Raw genomic sequence first — 22,351 nt, 5'->3', positions numbered from 1 at the left:
ATAAATATGGTAATGAATACACAACAAGTCATGCAGACAAAAACAATGAAAACAATACAAAACTGATTAACAGAGTGTAATAAAACAAACACTTACACAATGCAAACTAGAGGTGTACAGCTATCAATGGCAGAGTCAAAGAAAGTAGGAAACAGTAATGATTTTATGGTTGGAGAAGGGGCAATTAAGAAGAAGTGGCAGTTTTGGAAAAGAAATGCAAAACAAAGATTAGTGGTAATCAACACAGAAACAGCAAAACAGACAGAATAAAAACAACAACAAAGAAAGTGACTTAACTTATTTATACTATTTATTAGATTACCGTGAATGTGCTCAGTGGGATAGTCACAGTCAGTAAAACAAAAAGCAACATAGCATGACTATAAGGGACAAAATGAATGGAAGGATCCACAAAATTAATGGAAAAAGGCAAATAGCAAAATGGCAGAAGGATGTACAACAAAATGATGGAAAGGAATATAAATGGGCACAGACAGCATGTGACAGATAACATATGTGTAAACATTTTAATTACTACTGGATGCACAGTGGTGCAATGCATACCTCTCAACCTATTAGAGTAAGAAATCTGGACAAAGCCAGAAATAATGGGGGGAAAAGGCCAAAAAAGAGGGGTGATTTTTAAATATTGCTCTTACAAACTAAGAATTTGACAGAATAACAGGTTTTGCATTGATTTACATTTTCTGAAGGTACGAAATCTACAACTCAATTATCTGTCATTATTTTCTGACTCCATTCCTCAATGATTTGCTAACTATTTGGCAGAAAACCACAACTTTACGAGAAACAGAGCAAAAATATGAAACAAAATTCTGGACATTCTGGAAAAATCTGTACAGTTGATCGGTATGGTGGAATGATTAGTATTACTGCCTCAGAGTGCCTGGTTGTATAGTTCACTTATCAGCTACGGTCCCCTCTGAGTGTAGCAACACAGCTTGTGGTTGTATGGGTTTCATCAGATGCTCCAATTTCCTCCCAAATCTCAAAGGCATCCAGTAGGTGAACTGGCAGTCCTCCACAATGCCCACTGCTGTGTGTACTACATGTAACTGAGTGTGTTTCTGGGTCCTGTGATGGGGAGTGCGCTTCATTAAGGAACAGTTTTATTGCCCTGTGCCAGGAAGGGATGGGGTAAGCTCAGGTTCCCCCAAAACCCTGAACTGGACTCTGTGTGTTATCAGAGAATAAAAATTAATGAATTTCAAGTATGCAAAATATACAGATGCTGCAATCAAATTTTGACTGTGCCTTTTGTGTTCCAATAGCTACATTCCTATCAATATGGATAATGTGAATGCAATTCACTTTGCAACAGTAAACTATAAAGTGCACATTAGGGGATAGGTGAAGCTGATATCAGACTTTATAGCATCTATAAGATGTGGGAAAATAAACAAATAAATAATTGTAGGTTTCTACAACACACTGCATCAAATCGCCAAGCCTCAAGAACACTATATTGTTCATTAAAAGGTATATTTTCAAGAGTAACAACTACAAAAATCACAGGCAGCAGATGGCGCAGCTCCTCAATAATAACACAACTGACAATACCAAAACGAAAAGATGAAACTGCAGCATGGCTTATAAAATAAAAAAAATCTTTTAATAAAATGGTGAGTGCTTTCATGTCTCAAAGGATGCTTCATCAGACCATAAATAATACGTCAAACATTCTCTCTCTCTCTATATATATATATATATATATATATATATATATATATATATATATATATATACACACACACACACACACACACACACACGCAAATGAATACAAAGTAACCGTTAAAACTACTTAAACAGATCACGTGACAAAGTAAGGTTTTAAAGAAACAGCTTCATTCAAACCAAATCCTTTGTCAGATGGTAAATTAATGATCCATCTCATTTCTATTTCTTCTGTCTTATTCTTGAGGTCACCTAGTCTTAAATAAATAATTAGCAACAAACTGCACAACTAAAAAATAAAATATGTTACCAGATCCCTCCTGTATAATATATTTGACTTACACATTCTTATCCTCTCTTCTACGGATTTCATATTAGTACTCACAAATACATTCACGTGGGGAATGTTTTGTTTTCCCAATGTAAAACGCAGGGCAAACTCTGTATTTTGCCAGGTATACCAGATTTCTGCTACAGCAATCTGCATAAAAAGAGAAAGTATATGATCTCTTTTTATGATCTCTTTAGGCACTTTTAGCTGCAGGTCATGTAGTGTTTTGTTCTTTCAATGATAACAGTAATACTTTTGTGCTACTGTTATCAATGAAAGAACAAAACACTATATGACCTGCAGCTAAAAGTGCCTAAATGCTGCGAATTAGACATATCCACACAGTTGCCTTTCTAACATAAAAGCCGCTCAAGGATTTTCTATTACTGAAACAGAACTTTGGTTCTGTGCCTACAATCCCCTTAATCTTGTCATCCATAGTAACAATGTGCCAATTTTTCTTCATAACCTTGCAAATCTGACTAGTATTGGAAGAATATGAAACTAACATTCTTAATTCATTGGATTTAATGTCTGTCCTATTAGTTTTCCAATTACTATCAATCCTACTGTCAGAGAAATATGGCTGGGTTCTCCTGAACCAGAATGCACCAACCTCAATTACCTCAGATCTTGTTTGCTGCCTTAGTAGAAATTAAACGAAGGAAATTATCATGGAGAAGCTATAGCTGGAGTTTATGTACATAATAAGGACATACAGGTGTGCTCTAAACACTCGTTCTTCCAGAAGCCTTAAGGATGGGGGTTGGTGGGACAGAAGTTGAGGAAGAAAGAAAATGGACAACACAGATGGAACGTTATGGTGAGTATATAACTTCTTTATGAGATGTCAGTTTTCATTCTGTCTCAAATGATGGGACAGTCCCCCCCAGCTACCTAATTTCTAGGGCAGACTCCAGGAAGAATATTCCTGTGCACCACAGAACCAAAAGATGCCTTTACTCTGGAGACCAGATCTAATTTGTAATGAGTAATAAAGGTATGGGGAGTAGCCCAAATAACTGCTGCACAAATATCATCCATGGATACTCTGGACTGAAAAACTGAGAAAGTTGCCATGGATCTGGTGGAATGGGCTTGAACAGATTTTGTCAGAGCAATGCCCAATTTGTTATACACAAAGGAGATGCAATTTGCTATCCATCTAGACAGAGTAACTTTGGTAACTGGTTTACCCAATGTTGGTTCTGCATATGAAAGAAATAATTGGTCAGAATTTCTGATGTTTTTATTCCTATGTAAGTAAAAACACAACTGTCTATGAACATCTAATAAATGTAACACGTATTCTCCTTTGTTAGAAAATTTGGGAAAGAATACTGGTAAATGAATAGATTGATTTATACTGGACTTTGACACCACCTTTGGAAGAAATGACAGGTTGGTACGCAAGGTAACTCTGTCTTTATGGAAAAATCAAGTATGGAGGTTTTGAGCACAATATTTGGATCTCACAAATTCTTCTGACAGAGGTAATGGTTACTAAGAAAACCGCTTTCCAAGAAAGATATTTGAGTTTGCATGTAGCTGAGGGTTCAAAAAGAGATTGTGTAACAAACTGCAGCACAAGGTTTAGACCCCAAGGGGGAGTAGGATCTTTAAAGGGGGGGCCTTAAGAGTAAACTGCCTTTCAAAAATGCTTTGCTCAACTTATTAAACACTACAGAAGAACCATTTATTCCAAAATGGAAATTTGGTATCGCTGCAAATTGTACTTTAACAGTAGAAGAACTAGCGCCTTCTTCAAAAAGATGTGCTAGAAATTCCAAATTATCACAAACAAAGGCTGTGAAGGTTCAATATTGTGTTGTTGAGCCCAAAAAACAAATTTCTTCCATTTGCTGGAGTATAGTTTCCTGGTGGAAGATTTATGGGTGGACAAAAGAATATGATGGACAGGAGAAGAGAGCATAGGTTGTATGGCTATTAACAGAACTGGAGAAATCAGGCAGCTAGCCTGAGGTTTACTATGTCTGGATGTATCATGCCTGTTGGGTGAGACAGGAGGTCCAGAGTAGGATCCAGAAACCAAGTTGTTGAATCAGGTGAGGCCAAAGGAAGGAAAACCAAATTTGCTGAGCCAATAAGGGGCAACAAGGATGACGTTGCTCTTAAAACTTGTAGCTTTCTGAAGAAATTTGGGAATTAATGAAGTTGGAGGACATGCATAAAGGAGACCAGGGGACCAATTGTGAAGTAGAGCATCCCTTGGGGATTCCCCTTGTGGGGGGATTAGGGCAAAGTTGCTGCTGCACTTGTTGTTCAGGGGGGATGCAAACAAATCGCAGCAAGGCTGGCCCCACTGACAGAACATCATGTTCACAATCTTTTTGTTGTAGGACCATTCGTGAGGTAGAAGAATGCACCTGCTCAATTTGTCTGCTATCACACTGGACTTCTCCAGAATGAGCATTGTTAAAAGAAAGCAGTTGGAAGACATTGCACATTGCCACACTCTGAGAGCTTCTCAACACAATGTGTAGGATTTGGTTCCTCCCTGTTTGCTGATGTATCAACAGCTGACGTTATCTGACTGTACTGCAATTGTCGCCAAAGGGAGAGCATTCTGAAATGCCTGCAACGCTAACAGCACTGCTCTCATCTCTAGGACATTTATATGCAAATTGGCCTCCTTGGGGACCAGGTGTCTTGGACTGTCTTCCTCAGATAATGCCCCCCCCCCACCCTAGCTGGGAAGCAACCATGGTCAATATGGCCTTGGACTGAGGGGGAATGCATGGAAGACCTTGTAGAACCCAGTCTGAATGAATCCACCACTTGAGATCTCTCTTGCAGGTGTGAGTGATTATCTGGTAAGACATAGGTTGATAAAAAATTGACCACTGAGCAGCTAACATCCACTGAAGAATTCTCATATAAAATCTGGCACGGTACTAATGTTACTGCTGCCTCCATTCATCCCAGAGCCTGAGGTACGAGGTGGGCTGAAACTGAGGTGCTTCAGATTATCTTTTTGACTTGGAATCTTACAGTCTCAACTTTCAGCAATGGAAGGGAAGCAATGGTTGCTTTTTTGTATTGAGAATTGCTCCTATAAACTCTGAACTCTAACGTGGTTGCAGATGAGACTTATCATAGTTTACGGTTATCCTCAAAAGAAAGCAAGTCTGGAGAACCTGGTCTCTTGCACAAATGGGTTAATGCCTGGTTGAAGAGGTAATGAGACAATTGTCTGGATATGGAAACACTCAGAATCCTTGCAGTCTCAGGTGAGCTGCTACTACTGTTATCCACTTGGTAAACACCCTGGGGGCTATGGTGAGTCCAAAGGGAAGTACTCTGAATTGATAATGACTGGTTCCCAGGCAGAAGTTTAAGTACCTTCTGGATCATCTGTTCATCTTTATATGATAGTACGTGTCCTGAAGGTCTACACAGTACATCCAGTCTTCCTTGCCCAGAAAGGGGAGAATTGACTGAACCATGACCATACAATACTTGGTTCTTCAAACTGTCTTGTTTAATTTGGAGAGATCCAGAATTGGTTAACTGTCGCAATTGTGGTGCCAACCACGAGTCTAAAGGAGAAAAGTCAGCAATGTTACAAGTCTAAAAAATGGAATAATTTTCAAAGGTTTTGCAATTCAACTAAACCTCACTCAGATGCAAGGAAAGGTCACTCAAAAAAGTAAGTTGATCATATAGAGAGCTGCAGTCCTACTTTCTACATAGATGGTGTATCAGTAATTGGTGAAAAGGTTAATGCCATAAAATTATTAGCAAAGAGCAACGTGCTTTGTACTGTCTTGATCCATGGTAAACCCACAGAGCTCAAAGCAGACACTGGTTCAAAGTGTAATGTTAAGTCAGCAGAAACATTTGCTAAATTAAGAGATGGTGAACAACTTAATGTGGCTAAATATGCGAGAATTGTTGCATATGGAGGTGAAGAAATTCAAACCGAAGGTTCAGTAGTGCTTTCAAGTTATTTGGCTCAGAACAGTTACAAGTTGTTGTTTTATGTAGTTCAAAGACCTGTGCAGTCATTACTGTGTCTCAGAAAGAGTTTGAGAATGGACTTGCTTTCATTCACTAAAGAGGTTCATCACATAAGCACATGTCCCTGTTCCAGCTTCAGTGATACTATTTTCTCAGAATATGGTGATGTTTTCAGTGACAAGTTAGGAAAGCTTTCAGTTGTGTAATCCATGAAGTTAGACCCAGAAGTCAGACTGGTAAGAAGAGTTCCAACAGCTATGCAGAGCAGAGTTAAATGTCAGTTGGATAAAATGGTGCAGCAAGATGTGATTTGTCCAGTTACAGAACCAACTGAATGGGTATCGTCCATGGTAACAATTCACAAAAAAAGCTCAGACGAAATCAGAATATGCATCGACCCTAGAGACTTGAATAAGGCATTGAAAAGACCTCATCATCCCATGCGAACAGTCGAGGAAGTCGCAGCCCTAATACCGGATGCCACTGTGTTTTCCATCTTGAATGCAAAGAGTTCATTTTGGCAAGTGATGCTTGATCGCAAATCTTCACTACTGACAGCATTCAGTACCCCATTTGGAAGATATAGATTTCTCAGGATGCCATTTGGAATAAATTCTGCTAGCGTGCAATAGAACAGATTTTTTTAGGTTATACCTGTGCCACAATAGTAGATGATTTATTAGTCAGAGGCTGAAGCAGAGCATGACAGAAACCTCAAGAAAGTTCCAGACAGAGCACGTGAAGTGAACTTACAGCTCAATCCTCTGAAATGCAAATTTAGACTACCAGACGTCACCTATGTAGGTCATTTGTTTACGAGTACTGGGTTACGAACAGACACATCCAAGCAAGCAGCTATTCTTGAGATGCCAGCACCTGATAATGCTCAAGCTCTACAGCTTTTTCTTGGTATGGGCAATTATTTGGGCAAGTTAATACCAGACTTCAGTGAAATGACAGACAGCTGATGTGCAAAAATGTTGCATGGTCACGGCTAGAACAGCACCAGAGAGCATTTGATGATTTCAAACAGAAGATTGCTAGTCCGCCTACACTAAGGTACTATGATGTCAATAAACCAGTCACTCTTTCCTGTGATGCATTAAAGTTTGGTATTCTTCAAGAGGGCAAACCAGCAGCCTATGCATCTAGAACTCTTACCCAAATTGAAATGCAATATGCTCAGATTGAGAAGGAACTTTTGGCAACTGTGTTTGCATGTTCAAAGTTTCATGACTATATTTATGGTCGAGATAGCCATATTGAAACTGATCATCAACCTCTAGTCACTAATTTAAAAAGCCTATCCGGCTTTTCTGTGATGCATTAAAGTTTGGTATTGGTGCAGTTCTTCTTCAAGAGGGCAAACCAGCAGCCTATGCATCTAGAACTCTTACCCAAATTGAAATGCAACATGCTCAGATTGAGAAGGAACTTGTGGCAACTGTGTTTGCATGTTCAAAGTTTCATGACTATATTTATGGTCGAGATAGCCATATTGAAACTGATCATCAACCTCTAGTTACTAATTTAAAAAGCCTATCAGGCAAGATTGCAAAGAATAATGCACAAATTACAAAAGTACAACTTACAACTTCAAAATGGTCTATACAAAAGGAAAACTTCTTTATCTGACTGCTGCCTTATCCAGATCATCCAAAAATACAACAGAACAGCTTGATGCAGTTAATTTTGATTTCGATGTCACGGAAGTGCGTAATTTTTCAACCATGAGACTTGTTGAGCTGAGAGATCTTACAAGGACTGATCCTGTTATGCAAAAGCTCAACCACTACATCCAGGCAGGATGGCCATCAAAGCAAAACAGTGTACCGCCTAAAATACAACCTTATTTTCCTTACAGAGGTGAGATGTTGATGGAAGATAACATTTTCAAAGGTCCTGAATTTGTTGTTCCTGCTTCCTTACAACATGAATATATCCAGATTTTGCATCGTGGTCACTCAGAGTCCAAATCTACCAAAAAAGTGTGAAAGAACTAGTATTTTGGCCTTCTCTAGCATTCATCTTGTTCAGTATGCAATAGTATTAGACCGCATCTGCAAAAAGAGCCACTTCAGCTAAGTTAAGTTCCTGAAATACCTTGGTCAACAGGAGCCACTGACATATTTGAGTGGAACAATCAGCATTACTTAGTCTTGGTCAACTCCTATTCGAACTGGTTTGAGATTGATTTTTGCCTAACCTAACGTCTACTACTGTTACTACTAAGCTGAAACGTCATTTCTCAGTGCATGGCAGTCCACATAAACTTATCTCTGATAATAGTACTCAATTTACTAGTCAACTGTTTCAGAAATTTGCAAAAGAATGGGATTTTGTACATGTTACTAGTAGCCCTGAATACCCACAGTCAAATGGTCTAGCTGAACGTGCAGTACAGCGTGCAAAGCAATTACTAGAGAAGTCAAAGCATGACAATACCAATGTCTTTTTGAATTTACTTAATCTCAGAAACATACTTTGTGATGATATACTTGGCTCGCCTGCTCAAAGACTTCTATCTAGGCAAACCAGAACAACCTTGCCTATCAGTTCCAGTTTGTTGAGGCCTAAAGCTAAGAACAACAGTGCAATCAAAGGCCATCTACTCAGAAAGCGGTTGTTCCAGAAGTCCAGTTATGATAAAATGAGCAGATGTCTTCTACCACTGAAATAAGAAGAGACAGTGAGGATACAAACAGTGAAAGGTTTTGACCGGATTGGTCAAGTAACATTTATATGTGCCAAGCCAAGATCCTATTTTGTGGAATCGGAGGGTATGGTGTAAAGGAAAAATCACAGACATCTTCTTCCTGTATCAGAACTGATATCGTAGCATTGTTCCTATGATACAGAATCTAGATCTCAGAGCAATCCAGACAGTGCTCCTGTTGCAGAACATGTCTTAACTTCTTCCGTTCCTGATGTCCTCAAAGTTAAACATTCAGCAGAGACAGTCCCAGTTGCTAAACCTAATTCTCAATTCTATGCCACACAATTTGGCTGCATCTCCAGACATAGTGTGAAATACACAGCAACCTGGTCATAATTGTCTATATGTATTTAGTTCTGTATAACTGCATGTCAAAGAAGTATCTTGTATTTATTGCACGTCAATCAGTGTCGTCAATGAAGTATGACTCATTGCTCGAAGAGGGAGGACGTAGAATATGTATGTGTGTTGTACCTTTAAGAAGCATTTCCAAGATCAGCACGTGCATATAAACAGTCAGAGGGAGGACGTAGAATACTGTGTGTATGTTGTACCTTTAAGAAGCATTTCCAAGGTCAGTGCATGCATATAAATAGCCAGTACATGCTAGCTTCAGTGCCATTTTGGGAGTGCAGCCAGAGAGTGAACATGTATGAGAGAAATAGTCATTCTGTTTACAAGTTTATCTATGTTAAAGTTATTTGCCTCAATCCTGATGTGTTTGTAAATAATAAAGCTGCTTTTTACAAAACTCACACATATTCGTATATTTCATCCTCACTGGACGAACGACAATACCCATCACAATAGGCTGGTTACAGAACTTGTGGGAAAGTGTTGGTCCATGGTTTTGATAGAAATTACTTGGGGGGGGGGCTGACAATAACTACTTGGAGTTTGATTTGCTTAGGGTACTGTTTAGGTAGAGTTACTACTAAGGTGTGGGGAAATGTATAGTTATTTGGTCATGGGTGTACTGTAGTTCAGGACACGTTTATTTGCATTTGACGTAGGTTATTTGAGCCATAGATCTGAATTTATAATGTTGCACAGATTTTGTACGTGCCTTCAGGAAAAGCTCTTATATAGACAATCCACTATAGAGCGAGTCCAATGGTAGCATTTGCTGAGCACAGCTCAGTGCAGCTTTTTTCCTTCCCCTTTTGAAGAAAAGCTTATTTTTACAGTTCACAGCTTTCCACACTTCTCAGTGTCTTTTTTAAACACCTTTACTGAATTATCACTTAAGATATATGAAAAATAACATTTATAGAAAAGAAAACAAACCATATAAACAAGTTCTCAGTTACAGTTACAATTATACGTCACATTTGTTCTTTTGCATAATTATCACCAATCCAACATTACATAAATTGCTCATTTCCTGCCTTCACTTAAACCTCACTTCTCCTCCTGAACATTATTCTGCATATACTGTTCCCACAATTTCCATTTGCTCCTGTCCTTTTCTAAAACTCCCACTTCCAAATGTTTTATCTCTGTTACAACATTCAATACTTCATATACAGTTGGTATAGACTTTGATCAAATGCAGTTGATACAGACTTGGATTTCTATTTTCTAGTAAATGCTTTTTTGTCAGCCATCAAAATTAAACTTAACAAGGCCTTACTGTGTCTAGGCAATTCAGATATTTCTGACAGAGTATTCTATAGGGAATTGTTAAAGTCTGATAACTCATTGAATTCCTAAAGCATATGTATTCAGTTACCTCTTTCTTCCCAATCACAACTGGAACTTTTGGCATCTACCTGAGGAAACATTATTTGGAGTCTGCTTGGGGTATATAACTACCTATGCAAACACTCCCAAGCAAAAATCCTAAATCTTCTAGACTGTGTTGTGTATTTGGGAAACACACACATGTCCTCCCATTGTTTCCTTATGCATTGCTTATCCAGTCTCTCTTCCCAAGCATTTCTAAACTACTCTGATTGATTCTTACAGTTATTGTGGAATATTTATATGCCCAACTAATTATCACTTTTTCAACAGCACCTACTGTCCCAGATTCAACCAAGAACTCTACCAGAGCAGGTCTTTCACTTAATATTCCTCAGCCCTTTCTCTTTGCTTATACTCTATCATTCACTGACAGGAAAGGCAATCTCTAGCCTGTAGTCTAAATGCCTTTTTTGGCTTCTTCCAATTCTATTACCTTTTCCTCTCTAGTTATTTGCTCCATATACCTTGGTCCCTTTGACAGTTTTCTCCTTGTAAGTTCCAGCCCCCTCTTGCATATTCTCTGTTCTCTTAATTGCAGTTATGCTTACCAGTAAAATCTCCTTTCTCCACTCTCATGTTAGCTTAGTTCTTAAAATACTTTCTGTTGCTTTATGAATATAATATTCTGTTAAGGTTGTTGTTATTCTGCTTAAGAATATTCATCCAAAATCCCACTCTCTACTTATTTCTTGAATTTCCTGTTTCATCATCATCCCTTTCCATTTTGAATTTAGAGCTTTCTGCTTGCGTTGTGTACATAAGCCTTAACTGTGTAGGTCTAAGTATTCCTTACAATTAGGTCATTCTAAACCACCTAGTTCTTTTGGAAGGATTGACTTATCTCAATTGATCCTTGCCCCACCCCTCAGATAAATTCCTTCAACTCTTTATTAATTACTGTCCACACTTACTCCTCTGGTTGATAAAAATTTGCCTGACCTGTGTATAAAACTAAAGAGACTAAAACATTTTCACTGCTTGTATCTTGCTATCCATATCCATAAAAAAAGAGCTTCCAGTTTTTCAGTTTTTGCATTATCATTTGTTTAGTCTCTTTCCACATATCCTTAACTGCCAATTCATGTGTAGGTGCATAGTTTACAGATACAGCCTTTGTTTTATCTTCATTAATTTTATATCCCGAAAACACATGGTCTCAAAATGTTTCACAACACTGAGACTTCCTTTTCTGGTTCCATGAGGTACACAATATTAACATCTGCAAATAAAGCCATCTTTTCTTGATTACCTTAACAATTATACCTTTGAAATTCTGAGTCTCTTATATTCTTTGCTAATGGCTCTAAATATAAAGCAAATAACAAGGAGAAAAGAGGACACCCCATGCCTGGTTCCTTTGTTCAGAGAGGAACTCTCCCATTTTAATTCTTGCCTCCAATCATCCATACAGTCTCCTAATTAACTTTAGTTTTACAAAGGTAATGCAAATGCTTCCACTGTCCTATTCATAAAAATCACAGTTTACTCTGTTGAATGCCTTCTCTGCATCAAGACTCACCAACAATAGTGGTATTTTCTTACGTTCTACTTCTCTCTGGATCGCCATTGTTCTATTAATGTTGTCAATTTTTTGTCTGTCCTCCACAAAACCAAATTGATCCATATATATCAGTTTTAGCAACACTTTTGCCAATCTTTTAAGCTATTAACAATATAAACACTTTACAATCATGGTTTAGAATCTAAACAGGCCTATATGAAGCTGGATCTGGTGGGTCCTTACCATCTTAGGTAATACAGTCACCACTGCTGTCTTCCGGGATATTGGTGATTCTCCTCCTTTTAAAATACTGTTAAACAAAACCTTCCAGATCTTTATCCCTTTCTTCTTTCCTAGCTTCCAAATTCCCGCAGGAATACTATCTATTCCGGAAGACCTTCCTGCAGATTGAATATACTTAACCATTTCTATCTCATCTTCTCCAGTCTTAACTGTTAATTGCTCAGCCCCATCTACACCTAACCTCAGCATATTTAAGTTTTCCATAAATATTTCCATTTAGACTTTTTTTCATATTTTTCTGTTTTACATAAATTTTCATAAAATTTCCACAATAGCTCTGATACCTCTACATGATCACTGTTTATTTTTATTGTTACAGGCTCCCTAAGTTTTTTCTAAAAGTTTTTGTGCCCTGGAGTTATAAAAAAAATAAAACTTGCTTAACAACAGTCTTTCTAAACTCATATGTATTACTCAGATATTCTCTGATTTTTACTTTCGTATTCTGGAGTTAAACCTCATCTTGCTCTGTGGGATTCCTCCTATTCTTGTTGCGTCTTTCGGCTTTTCCCGGTTAGGGGTCGCACAGTGGAACTCCGGTCTGCTAATGATTGGCAGTGGATTCCTCTTATTCTGTGATACTTTAACCTTTATCAGCTCCTCTAAATAATTCTTGTTACTTCTTAGCCATATCTCTTTTTCTTTCATTTTATCCCACTCACTTGCTATAACAACTTTTGAGGAAATTTCTGTCTTCCCTAATAACTCTCGAATAATTTCCACTACACATTCCTTAACTTCCTCTATTTTAACCAGTCAGTGGGGAAGTGCAAGTGTCTCATTTTTACTTCACTACCCTGCATTTTTATCTTAGTTTTTATTGGTCCATGATATGAAAAAGTTATTGGATGTGTGTTGAAGTTTTCAATTAAATGCATGTGTTCCTGTGAAATAAAATTTTTGTCTGGTCTGGCCCAGTTATTGTACCTTGGGGAATATTGTGTAAATTCTCTCAGAGTTCCTAATACTGAGTTCATGTCTTCCATACAAAATGCTTCCATAAATTTCTTTAGGAATCTACTCTCATTTCTTACATTTTCCCCTTCTAGGTTGCCCAGATACATCCTTACTGTTGGAAATCAAGTTCCAGTCCTCCCCTATAAAAAAGCTGATTATTTCTTCCAAAAATGTTTAACCTCCATAACAGCAGTTCAAGATGGAATATAAATACAAGCAGCGTAACCCTCTTCCCTTGCCAGTAACCCCTTACTGTCAAAAATCTAACTTTTCCTCTTCTATCCTCTAGCAATTAGTATATGTACTCCCCTTTTCCTTTGTCTCTGATATTCTGCTGAACATCCATCCTAAAATCCATACTCATTTCATTCCAAATGTATCTAGTGTAGTATTGGTATCTGCAATCTGCATTTCTTAATATAATTCAATACTTGTTACCTTTTAGTCTACACCTGTGAGACCATTCTTCTTCTTCTTCTACTTTCGGCTTTTTCCTGGTTAGGGGTCATCACAGCAGATCACCTGTCTGTTCATGATTGGCAGTGGAATTTTATGGTGTCGAGTTGCCAGCCCGGCACCCAACCTTTTACAGAAGGCACACACACTCACGCCTAGGGCCAATTTATTATTATTATTTTTTAGAGTGTCCAATCCACCTGCAGCATGTCTTTGGGATGTGGGAGGAAACCGGAGCACCCAGAAGAAACCCACGGAACACAGGGAGGACATGCAGACTCCGTACAGAAGGCACCCCAGATGAGGATCGAACCAGAGAACCTCTTGCTGTGAGGCGGCAATGCTAACCGCTACACCACCGCAGCTACCCTACATCTGTGAGACCATTAATGTTACAAAATAATATGGACAGTGTAGCCATTATGATAAGAAGTCATTATACCCACTTATTATATATTATAGCTTTTTAAAATGTCTATTTCCAACTTTTGTGTTACGTGCACAAAAACTGATTACGTGTTACAGATAAGGCATGCCTGCAAAACAACTTGACTAAACTGACCATTTGGGCACGAGAGAATAATATCCTGATAAATACATCAAAAACTAAGTATATGAGATTTGGCAAACATAAATTGAAAGGAGAATATTTAATACAGCACAGAATGATTGAAACTGGAGACTCATTTAAGGACCTGGGTAGATCTAGCTATGAGCTTTTCCTAATCATATCAACCAATTGGTCAATGACAGTTATTGGCTGTATAAAAAGATTTATAAAGTCTAGGAAATCAAAAATGATGAAGTTATTGTTTGTTAGTTACATTAGACCCAAACTTGACTATGGAACAACAGTCTGGAAACCCTATAAGAAAACAAGCATGAGTACACTGGAAAGAGTACAGTAGAAATATACCAAGGGCATCCATGGATGTGAAAATGTAAGTTATTATGAAAGACTAAAACCTCTGAACTTGTACAGACTTATAGACATCTAAGAGGAGGTCGTATTCAGGTATACAAGGCATTTAGAGACAACTATCGCTGGGAATGTTTGGGGTTATCAAAAAATACTAAAAAATCATCAGACAACCTATGTACAAGATTCTATATGAATGAAAAGTGTACTAATTGGTTCTCTGACAGAGTAGCTGATACATTGAACAGACTACCAAATTACATTAAAGCAAGTACTAATTTAGATATTTTTAAGAACAGCCTGGACACTTACGGGAACAAGTGTTTTGATATATTGGCAAGCTAGAAGGGCATTAATGTCTGTGCTTGAAATATTTAAAAATGCCCAGCCTCGACATTTTTAGACTGCACCCATAGTCAGCTTATTTCATGGAAACATAAGAACAGAATGTACAACTGCCCTCTGCTGGAGGTTTCTCAACTCACACTGAACATGTACTACTTAATTCACAGTGTTCTCTTATTTTTAAAGCCCACCTGTTTAAACAGAACACTTGTATTTAAATAAAGCCAGAGCATTTATCCAGACATTCACCTATGCAAAAGTAAGAGAAAACATCTCAATTCTACATATATTATAATTGGTGTACTTTTACACCCCATCCCCACTACAGCCCAAGATTATAGCATTTTAACGTAAATATGTTTTCAGATACCCCTGACTGCATACTGCACAAATCTACTTTACTATACAACATATAATTTATATTACGAAATGTTTTACACAAATACTGTTAAGAACAAAAATTGTACTTACTTTTGCCCCTTTTTTATTGTCCTTCCAAACATTAATGAGATGAAGTGAAACATGCTATTCAGTCCATACACAAATTTAACATGGTCAACCAAATTTCAATCTTTTTCAGCTACTTTTTCTTGCAAAGCCATATTTCACAAATGTGACTGATACTTTATAGTCTCACATTTATTAACTAATTTCAATGTTGCTAGTCTTTGTTCTGTTCATCACCATCTCCTAACCGCAGACCCAAGGTCAAGGCCAAAGTACTCCTGATTCTTCTCGTCAACTCCTGTGCTTTTTTCTGTCTCTCAAGCATTATAAGAAGAATATGAAGCCAAGTCCCCTTCTCTTGGATGGCTCACTTTTTGTTGGACAAACTTTTGTATTTCGTCCTTAGCCTGTTCTGCATCAAAAATGTATTTAATCCTACAGGAAAAATATTCTAAAGACAAATGGATACAGTAGCTTGAATCTCACACACTTGCCTCTTGACATTCCCTGGTTGCTTGGATAAATTTGCTTCTCTCCTGGCTGGTGTACAGTGGACAATCATTTCCACAAACACGTTACTATCTCAATTAATACTTTGCCCTTCTGCCACAGTTTTGCCAGGATCAACTATTTCTGCAGGCAAGACTGCATCTTTACTAATAAAGGTATTTGCTGCTTTCTCATAGCCAGGTAACTAGGAGGGGAAGAAAGCAACAGTTTAGTTGGTTAAGTTGATCCTTCTAACAGAACAAGGTAGTTTAGAATTACCTGACTTGAAGGGATATTTTAGAGTTACACAGTTAAGTTTCACATACATAACACAAGAAGAAAGTTATAATTAAAAGTGGAAAGGGATAATGTGAAACAGGGGGGAAGTTCAAGAAATAAGGTGAGAGTGGGATTTTTGTTGCATATCCTTAAAAAAATATTAATTCTTTTTCTAATTATAATCCACCTCTATCCTATCTCCACATCCCGTCCTTCTTAGTTGTACCTTTTCTCCTCTAGTGTACCTCCCTCTTTTCCCACTAGGTGGCAGCACCCTATTAATAATTCCTGCAATCAAACCTCCCTCTTAATTCCCCTCAAACCAACTCTTCCCAGACAGTGTCCCTGCCCTCACCTAGCTTAGCTGTAATTCCATCCCTTTTCTGCCTTCTTTTCATCCTCTGCCCTTACCAAGAATAGCCGTAATTTCATAATTTCATCCCACTACTTAGATACTTATTCTAGACACTGTCCGTCCCCTCACTAAGACTGCTGTAGTTTGATCTCTCCACTCTGTGTACTTTTTATATATCACATAATCATACTCTTATTCTACCTTTTTAAAACAAATAACATAGAGTAGCTTTCCTTCACCATCAAACCTTAGGAAATTAAGCTTCTAAAGGTTATAACCCTCTTACCTGCCTCCCCCCTGTTGTAGCTCTCCTTCTAGCAGATCACTGATTGTTTCTGGCCATTCCCACCTTTTTTGCTCTTCCCGCTCCATTCACCCTGCGGGATCACTCTGCTCCCCTACCCTGCCCCCATTTCTCACCCGCCCCTAGTACCTCTAAACTTATACCTTCACTAAGAGTCCCTCCCCCTTTCCTCCCAATCACACTACTCCTCTCCTTTAGTCCCTCCCTTATCTTTTGATCAGACTTCACATTATTGCCCTCCCACTTTCCTCCAACACACCCCTAATCACTTTTACTCTCACTTACCTTATCCTCCTTTATCTCTCATTCTCTCCTTCTATCATGCATAGCCTGCCAACAAAGGTCCTTCTCTTCTCCACTCTCATCTTACTTCTATCGTTGCTATGTCATTTAACCTCCTTCACTACCTTTCATGTGCTCTCTTCTCCTCTTCCACCCAAAACCAACAAACATCCCACTTCCACAATATCTCACCCTCTTTAATCACTTCCCACCCTCTACTTCTCTTCAAAATAAAATTACTTCCAGTCCCTTATAACACCCATAGATTTAAAGTAAATCCCTACCATTATTACCTAGCAAACTACAAACTAAACAAACTTACCCAACATTATACTCTCCTTCATTTAGCTGGTGATATTCACCCCAATCCAGGTCCTACCTTCTCTTCCACAAATCCCCCTACAAACTTCTCTCCAAAAAATCTGCCCACCTCCAATAATATACACATTATTCCCCTCCCACATAGTGCCTTTTTTAGGCAAGGCTCAAAAGACAAACCCACCTCCATAGGTATCACAAGGGATAAGAAACTAAGAGTAATACTACTCAACGCCAGAAGTCTAAACCTCAAGATGCACACACTCGAAACTCTCCTTAGCATGGAGAACATTGATATCTGTGCAGTAACAGAAACCTGGTTCAAAGCTCCCGAGAGTACCCCAGCACTACCAGGTTATATCTCATACCATGCTTTTCGGCCCCAAAACTTGGACCGACCCACAAAAGGAGGGAGAGTATCAATATTCGTCAAAGATACCCACACCTCCAGGTTGGTGGCACAGCACAAAGCATCAGAGACTATCCATGTGCAACTAACAGTGGGTAAAACTGCCTTCCAGTTTATAGCCTGCTACAGACCACCCTCCCAAACCCAGGAACCCTACTCGCCCTTCCTGAGAACACTGGAAAATATGAAGGTCTCTCCAAACACCATTATATTGGGTGACTTCAACTACCCAAACATAGACTGGGAGCATTACTCTAGCTCCAACACCCTAGCCGAAGGTTCCTAGAATTTATAAACTCAAATGCTATGGAACAACTTGTTACCACTCCCACAAGAGGGGAAAACATACTGGACCTGATCATCACCAACATGGGGACTCTATGCTCCAGACCAGAAGTTTATCCTCACTGGTAAGATCAGACCATAAACTAAACTCACTGGATATTCACATCCCGACCCCACCCTGCCCAGAAAACCACAGTGAAAAACTCTCTAAAGCAAATTTCACACTCCTCAAAACTGAGGTGGAATCCTTCAAAGCCCCTGGGCCTGTGGAAAATACGGCCCAGACCACAGAATCCTTTATAAACGCATTCTATGAACACCTTCAGGAATGCATGGATCATGCAATCCCAAATAAAACCAAGACCCAATCCTCCAAAGGCAGACGTCCTGTCTGGTGGACCCCAGCCATAAACAAACTATACAATAGAAGGAGGAAGCTACTACATGATAGAGCAAAATCCCAAAAAGGAAAGGGATCTCTGATCAGTATTAGCAAAAAACTACGGGCACTCATAAAATCGTCTAAAGCCAGCTTCGAGAGAAAAATTGAACAGGACACTAAGGATAATCACAAGGCTTTCTTTAGTTATGTTAGGAACCTGGGTGGGAATTCCCAGATATGCTCAGAATTAGTCCAAAATTACAAAAAATACACCGAACCCACAGACATTGCCAACATCCTAGCTGACAGGTTCAGCGCAAACTCCCCACCAAAGGGCAAATATCTATCCCAGCAGAGTGCTGCCCCTGACATCTTAGATGCTCAGGTAAGAGCCACCTCTCCAAAGCAAAAACACAGCATCAATGGGACCAGACGGTGTCCCGGCTGCGTCCTGCATGAACTCCAAGAAGAGCTAAACCCAAACATAAAACTACTGTTCAATCTCAGCCTTACTACAGGATATGTACCCAAAGAGTGGCGACAGCAACAGTGGTCCCTCTCCACAAAGGTGGTGCCTCAACGGATCCTGGAAACTATCGCCCCATAAGCCTGACTAGCTTGGTCTGCAAAGCTATGGAAAGGATCATCATGGACCTCATAAATAAAGATATTGGGGACCTACAGACACTGGATCCTACCCAGTTCGGCTTTGTTAAGGGCAGATCCTGCTTCTTAAACCTGGTTGATTTCTTTGAAACAGTCACCAAGGCCATTGACGAGGGGAAGGTTGTCCACACAGCCTACCTGGACCTCGCAAAAGCCTTCGATACAATACCCACTCGGGAATTATAGTTAAGCTCACCAGCTTAAATATAAACCCCTATGTCACTAGATGGGTTGCAAAGTGGCTCAAGGACAGAACCCACATGGTTAGAATTGCTGGAGCCATGTCAGACTCCAAACCAGTTACAAGTGGCGTCCCACAAGGCTCAGTCCTGGGACCTCTCTTGTTCGGTATATATTTCTCAGAGGTACAGGCCAACATGGAAGGACCGTGGCTGACCAAGTTCGCAGATGACTGCAAACTGGGCGCCATAATCAACTCTCCAGCCGACACAAGCATCCTCCAAAAGGGTCTCATAGAAACAGACAACTGGTGCCAGAGCCATGGCCTCAAGCTAAACGCCAAAAGTGTATAGTCATCCCCTTTGGCAAAAACAAAGTGCCCACAAATTACCACATAGGTGGTAATCCATTAAGTACAGAAGAAGTAATTAGGGACCTGGGGACCCAAGTTGATAGCAATCTCTCATTTGACAACCACGTGGCCAAAGTGGTTAGAAAAACATTTTATATAGCCCACCTAATCATGAAGGGATTCACATCTAGATCAGGGGAGGTCATCATGCCTCTTTACTCATCCCTCATCAGGCCCATAATTGAGTACAATGCCTCTTTTGGATGTACCTTACTAGACACCTGCAGCAACTGGAAAGACCCCAAAAGTACCTCACCAAGAGGCTCAAAGGGCTCAAACAGATGCCATATGCTGCCCGGTTAAAGAAACTCCAGCTCTACTCAGTGGCATACCGCCTGCTCAGAGGTGATCTGTGCCTGACGTATAAAGCCATGTCCAACCCGGAATTAGTGGACATGCTGCACCTCAGAAAATCTAAATCCTATCGAGCTACGCACTCGAGAAACTTGAACCTCAGCACTGAAATAAATAGGACATGCTGGAGGGACAGATTCATAATCCAGAGGCTCCCTTCACTCTGGAATAAAATCCCAGTCCAGGTTAGGCAGAGTCCCTCATTGACTCTCTTCAAAAGGAATCTTGATGAGTGGATGGAAGGTCGTAGGTTTACCCCAGGTATCACTTCTGTGTCACTGTTAGACAGAGGCACAGTATACTAACCTCGAAAAAGGGCATAGCAAAATTAATTTAAAATGGGTGGCGAAAGCCAAACACACTCTGGCTAGGCTTATAAATGCCCTAGGGCAGATAGCCTAGTATGAACCTATGAATAAAAATCTGAAATTCCTCACCTTTAATGACTAAAGCTTAAAAAATAAAATCACACTCTTTCATGCTTGGCTCACCCAAAAATCTCCAGACATACTAGCCATCTCTGAAACCTGGCTTAAACCTCACATCAAAGACTCTGAATTCCTTCCTCCTGGATTTCATTCCCTCCGATCTGACCGCATTAATAAAAGAGGAGGAGGAGGAGTTGCCTTAATTTACTCTAACCTCCTCACTATAACCCTATACCCTAACTCCATCCCATCTTTCAATAATGCAGAACTAGTCATCGGCATAATACAAATGAACATCCACAAAAGCATTTGCATTATTTCCCTCTATATTCCTGCTGGTAATAATGTAAATACTTTGGAAGATATCCCCGCCTGGTCATCCTCTAACATTAAACTAGATATCTTTATTCTGGGAGATGTAAACATTGACTGGGGAAATATCAATAATCCTAATTCCTCCCTTACCATCAATCTATTCAACTTCACTCAACTTACTAACTCCATTACCAGACCTAATAAAAACAACCCCCCTGGCACCATACTTGACTGGATACTTGTGTCCCATCCTAACAAAATCACTTCATCTGCTGTAATTCCTGACCATTTAGGAGACCACCTCCTCGCCTTCTCTATTTGAGCCACTCCCACTTCTCCTCACTCTCATCATTTCATTCAAACACGCAACCTAACCAACTTTAACCAAGACTATTTCTCTAGCTCCCTTAGGCTAACTAATTGGAACCCCCTAAAAACACTGCCACTAGACGAAGCCGTTGAATATTTTAATTCTACATTCTTAAATATCCTTAACTCCCAAGCTCCTATGAGAAGAAAAAGAATTAAATCTAAATCCACCCCATGGCTCTCGAAAGACACAAAAAAGATTATGCACCAAAGAGACAAATCCTGGAAAGCTTACCTCAAACACAAACTGCCTGATATTTACCTTCAGTTTAAACAACTGAGAAACCTGGTCAAAAAACTAGTCATTAGAGATAAAAAGTCCTATTACATCAAATTACAAGAAAACCATACCAGAAATCCAAAACAGTTCTGTAACTCCATTAACTCCCTCCTTACACCTGGTACTAAAAACAACCCCTGCCCTGATACCAGCAAATCTGACCCTGAAATTGCCTCACTTTTCAATTCCTTCTTCACTTCTTCCATTGCTGACCTAACCAAGACTTTTAATAACAATCCTCCCACCCACATTAATCTTACTATCCCTTGCCACCCCCCTCCCATTTTTGAACTCAAACCTGTTCCTACCTACCTAATAAGGAAACTTCTCTATAAACTCAAACCTTGCTCAAATGCTCCTGATAACATCCCTTCCTCCTTCCTAAAGATAGCTTCTGACTCCATTGCCATACCTATCAGCATCCTAATAAACAGGTCTCTGCTTGAATCCTATGTACCCAAACTCTGGCATTCTGCTTTCATTCATCCACTTCACAAAGGTGATAAGAACTATAATATCTCTAATTTTCATCCCATTGCTATCCTCTCCCCTATTTCCAAAATCCTCGAAGAGTGTATACACCTCCAACTCCTGCCTTTCCTTACTGAACATCAACTACTCTCCCCCACCCAACACGTCTTTCGCCCTGGACACAGTACCACCACTGCCCTTCTCTCTTTCCTTCATTCTGTGAACTCTGCTCGTGACTCTGGTAATGTAGTCTCAACTGTTCTACTAGATCTAACTAAAGTTTTTGACACCATCTCCCACTCCCTCCTTCTAAACCATCTCTCCAACCTTAACCTTAGCCAAAAGGCTCTTTCCTGGTTCACTAGCTACCTCT

General features: G+C 39.4%; 1 protein-coding gene across 5 annotated transcripts in view; it reads right to left on the bottom strand.

The window, feature by feature from the left end:
- Positions 1 to 22,351, bottom strand: part of WIZ (WIZ zinc finger) — a 3,168,750-nt gene that overhangs the window by 2,515,880 nt on the left and 630,519 nt on the right. The window lies entirely within an intron of this gene.

Source organism: Protopterus annectens, chromosome 9.part0 (genome assembly GCF_019279795.1).
Source record: "Protopterus annectens isolate FY-2018-M chromosome 9.part0, PAN1.0, whole genome shotgun sequence".
Lineage (NCBI taxonomy): Eukaryota > Metazoa > Chordata > Ceratodontiformes > Protopteridae > Protopterus > Protopterus annectens.
This window is presented reverse-complemented; position numbering and strand designations above follow the sequence as displayed.